We start from the raw sequence: 4,451 nt of genomic DNA, 5'->3' as shown, positions 1-4,451 counted from the left end.
GTACTTACCTGGACGGGGTCTATGGCTGATCAAGAAGAGCCATGGCCTAGGCTAGTGGCCCACATTGCACTTTGTTGGTGCGCTGGCTTACCATCTCCCCTTTGAGGGAGAGTGGACGTCATAATTTGTGATGGAGGGGGTACGCGTTCGCGCGGCCCCTGCCAAATATCAGTGTAAATTTTGGTCCTTCTGATTTGTGGTTTGTTTGACAGTCTTTCATCTGAGTTCTTTGAAAGTGGTAGGAGCCTTGGGCTGAATTGCAGTATGATCCTTAGTCTGAACTCTGAAAATGTCAGTGGCCTTGGCCTTGTTTCCCAGTTTGACCCTTGGTCTGAATTTGCTGAACTGCAGCAAGAGTATACTGGTAGTAGTGGTATGGGAGAGGCGAAATTGGTGATATCCTAACCCTTTTTCTTTCTTAAAAATAGCAAGTCCGACTGCCCAAAATTTGACCGCACGGTGTCAATACCTGAAGTCTGAAGAACAGCCACAGTTCACATCAGATTGCTTACTAGAAAGAACAACCTGGCACTGAAAGTTGACATCAAACATTTCTGTTCAACATACTGCTTCTTTCAGTATTTTTTTTGGGAAAGAGACAGGTTTAGGTTGAGACGATTCGTCAAGCATCAGGAGATTTTTTTTGGAACTAGTTTAGCTGTAAATGTGCTTTATGTACTTTTCCTGGTTTCTTATCTGAAGAAGATTATGCCCTGCAAGCTGCAAATTCTGAATAATAACGACAACATGCATTTCACAAAGTTCTGTAAGGGCTTGTTCGGTTAATCCCCATCACAAGGGGATTGGAGAGGATTGGAGGGGATTGAGGTGGATTTTGACTTACAGGGGATTTAATCCTCCCCAATCCACTCCAATCCCCTTCAAATCCGTTGCAACCGAACAAGGCCTTAGGCAATCACCTCCGATCTGGGAAGGTTATAGCATAAAGAGGGAGTTTCTTTTAGTACTTATAACCGTAGCATTAGCCATGTCCAAATTGTTTATTTACTGAACTTTTTAGGCGTTGTTCCGATTTAATTATGGATATCCGGGTGTCATATACTTATATTCCTTCAAAGTTCAGATTATAAATATGTATGTGCAGTACTCCGTGGAAAGAAATTCAAGCATAAGTAGGTGACTGATAGAACGTTTGTGGTGCATGAAATCTGTCAGTTGAAGTTATTGGTGAACACTGTGTCATACTTCTGGGTACCAGGATAATGTCACTTCATCCTCCTTTGAATCTACATATCAGGATAAGGTCAGTTTAGCCAAAATAAACCCGTTCATCCTCCTTTACCAACTTCTCCAATGATGGCATCTTGGGTCAAAATCAAACAAGTCAAATAATATGGGTGTGGTTGGGGTTTTGGTAAGATAAACATATAGAAATTAGTTGTACCTACCTGTTTGCGGAAACAAGACTTAGTAGTTGCATAAAGTATACCAAGGAAGACTCGGTAAAATTGTATGATTGGCTCTGGTTGCTTCAAGCAAGTTACAAACTCAAAAAGAAATTTGCTTACAACTGAGATGCTGATGACTGCGCAGAACAGAAGCTGAATTGTGAGGCAGGAAACTGTCAATAAACCTGGTTTAGTTCACATCAGAATTGGGATCTCTCAACTGCCACAAAACGGGAAAGATCCTGTGATCAGAATTCCAAGTTCCTTGTAAACATGCAAGCGTTCAGTCTACTCATTAGAAAAGGAAACCAGGAAATAATCATGCGTTGACCCAAAACAATTTTCACCATTCATGCATGTCTCTCTGGGCATGTGTTCTTTGTTTCCATAGAGAGGATTATGGAGTATGGACACAAGAACTGTAGTGGTAAACATGAGGTGTCCAAGCTTTGCAATTCTTCCATCTCACGTCCGAGTTTGTCGATCTGTCCATCGCTGTAGGAAACTAGTAGAGCATACATAGGTACATGAACTATTGACTTTCTTGTTCTTACCTACTTTTGTTATCGTCGTCACAGTTTACTTACTTGATGCAAACGGGGACGAATATGCGACTTTTATAAGGCCGTTGAAACAGCTGGATGCATTACATATTCCGTGGACATCTTCAGAAATAACGCGTTATGTTTACCACGTAATCCTAACCATGAATGCTAACAAGAAATGACAGTGCTTATTTACTTTAAAAGAATGGGAGATTGGGGAGGGGGGGGGGGGTCAATATCACAAAGAAGAGTGAGAAGAACAAACAGTTTCAGTGTGGTAGATAGAACCGTACGTTGTAGTGAAAGTGCAAGCAGATTACACGTGTGTGTCCAACTCCGACGAGCAGGCACACCATCAGATTAAGTGGATTTAGAATGAATATATATTGTGACTACATTATTTCCATTAGATTTTTTTTTTTGATAAGAAGGAAGCGAGCCCCTGGCGTCTGCATCAATCGATGCATTAGATAAAAATAAAAGGCACTGCCCTTGGCAAGAAACGAACACAAAGGAGGATAAGAAGTTCAGTGCGTGGTGGCACCAGTCCTGACGCTAGACGGAGGTTCTTTGGAGTTCAGACTTCAGACCTCTCTCACGTTTTTTTGCAGACTGGAAGTCCTCGCCAATTCGAATGTGGGGGAGGGTCCTCTCGGTAAAGTCGAAGCAAAAGGCAAAATGAGAGCGTGTGGATGAAGGAAGAAGAGCTAACTTATTCGCGCACTTGAGTGAGCTGCTGCAGGTGCTGAGCCTGACGGCAAGTGCTAGGTGAACCCAGGTGCATATGACTTCAGAGCAGAGCTGGGATCACCGTTCAGCAGGGACGGACAATCCGTTCAAATACACCGGCGCAGTCTTCAGCACACATTGATTGACTTCACTGCGTTAGCACAGAAAAAAGTTATCGAATTGCATCCTCCTAATCAAGGAAGGAACAGTTCTGAAGCCCACCTTGAAACTTGATGTAATGAAAAAGAGAAATAAACTATATATAGAGGATCACGACAGCCGTGGCGGTATTCGACGAGAAGTTTGACCTCTCATCGTTCTCCGTTTGACAGAATCCAGTCCACAGTCACATAATTCTGCTCCTCTTGGCACCCACCTAACCTACCGTAGCATAGGATGATGACATCGGCCTGGTTGACTCTTTTCCAATGCAAATTTGGCCCGGTTGGTACCGATAGGCCCATACACAGTGCCCTGTTGGAAATCCTCGTCCCGGAAAGCCGCAGCAAATACCAGGCGAGGCAGATTTTGTTTCGTTTAGTACCACATCGCTCGGCCAAGGAGGGAGCAGAAGCAGCGCAACCTATATAAGCAGGGCATAGGACAACCGTGAAAGATACTTACCTGGACGGGGTCTATGGCTGATCAAAAAGAGCCATGGCCTAGGCTAGTGGCCCGCATTGCACTTTGTGGGTGCGTTGGCTTACCATCTCCCCTTTGAGGGAGAGTGGACGTCGTAATTTGTGGTAGAGGGGGTACGCGTTCGCGCGGCCCCTACCAAATATCAGTGTTAAAGTTTCTTTCTCATTTGTAGTTTGTTCCTTATTCTAAACTCTGAATTCTTTGAAAGTGTGATTGACACTGCTTTTTCTCTTGTCTTTTATCGACCTTGCCAAGTTCCAGTTCAAATTTTGCACCTAGTTTAATCCTTAATTGCTCTGTATTTCGAGTACTCACGGAAGTCTGAACATGCTAAACTGCACTAAGAGCAAATTTGACTGCATGGCGTCAATATCTTGAGTCTGAAAGCAACCGCAATTCACAATATACATCGCTTACTAGAAAGGAAAAACCAGGCATCGTATGTTGATAGCAATGATTTCCCTGTTCAACATACTGCTTCTTTTAGTAGCACGTGTTCCTTTTCATGCAGAATTTGTTTTCTTCCCATTTGTGAAAGAGACAGGTTTAGATGGAGACGATTCGTCAAACATTCAGATGCCAACTAGAACTAGCTTGACTGCAAATGTCCTTTGTGCTCTTTTTTTCCTGGTTTCTTATCTGAAGAAAATTATGCTGTGCAAGCTGCAAGAACTGAATATTGAGGATTCCATATATCCAGGCGATGACCGATGAGGAGAGCTTTTTCACTATTTAGTACTTAACCATGGAACTAGCCATGTCCAAATTATTTATTTCCTCAATTTTATATGATTGTACACTATTGCGATACAAGTATGTATATCCAGGTGTCCTGTTCCATCTCTTCCTTCAAAACTCAATTGAAAAATATGCATGCGGAGTACTCCATGGAAAGAAATTCAAACATATGTAGGTGTCAGATTGAACCCTGTGGTGCATGGTTTCTTGTCAGCTGAAGTTATTGGTGAACACGACTCATGAATACCAGGATAAGGTCAATTTATCCTCCTTTGAATCTACATACCAGGATAAGGTCAATTTATCCAAAATAAATAAGACAGCAATCTAAGATGCACCCGTTTTTTTAATTCTCCCTGATATTATTCCATGCATGTTTATGGCTAGT

The 4,451-nt window shown here is 42.5% G+C and overlaps 2 non-coding genes across 2 annotated transcripts; both read left to right on the top strand.

Annotated features, from left to right (window-relative positions):
* LOC123406434 lies at positions 1-162 on the top strand. Its single transcript, XR_006612139.1, has one exon. It is a non-coding gene; the product is annotated as a U1 spliceosomal RNA (small nuclear RNA).
* A 3,137-nt stretch (positions 163-3,299) lies between these two features.
* Positions 3,300-3,461, top strand: LOC123406430. Its single transcript, XR_006612135.1, has one exon. It is a non-coding gene; the product is annotated as a U1 spliceosomal RNA (small nuclear RNA).
* Positions 3,462-4,451: the final 990 nt, after the last annotated feature.

This window comes from Hordeum vulgare, chromosome 6H (genome assembly GCF_904849725.1).
Source record: "Hordeum vulgare subsp. vulgare chromosome 6H, MorexV3_pseudomolecules_assembly, whole genome shotgun sequence".
NCBI lineage: Eukaryota > Viridiplantae > Streptophyta > Magnoliopsida > Poales > Poaceae > Hordeum > Hordeum vulgare.
The sequence above is the reverse complement of the archived record's forward strand: the minus strand, read 5'-3'. Positions and strand labels throughout refer to the sequence as shown.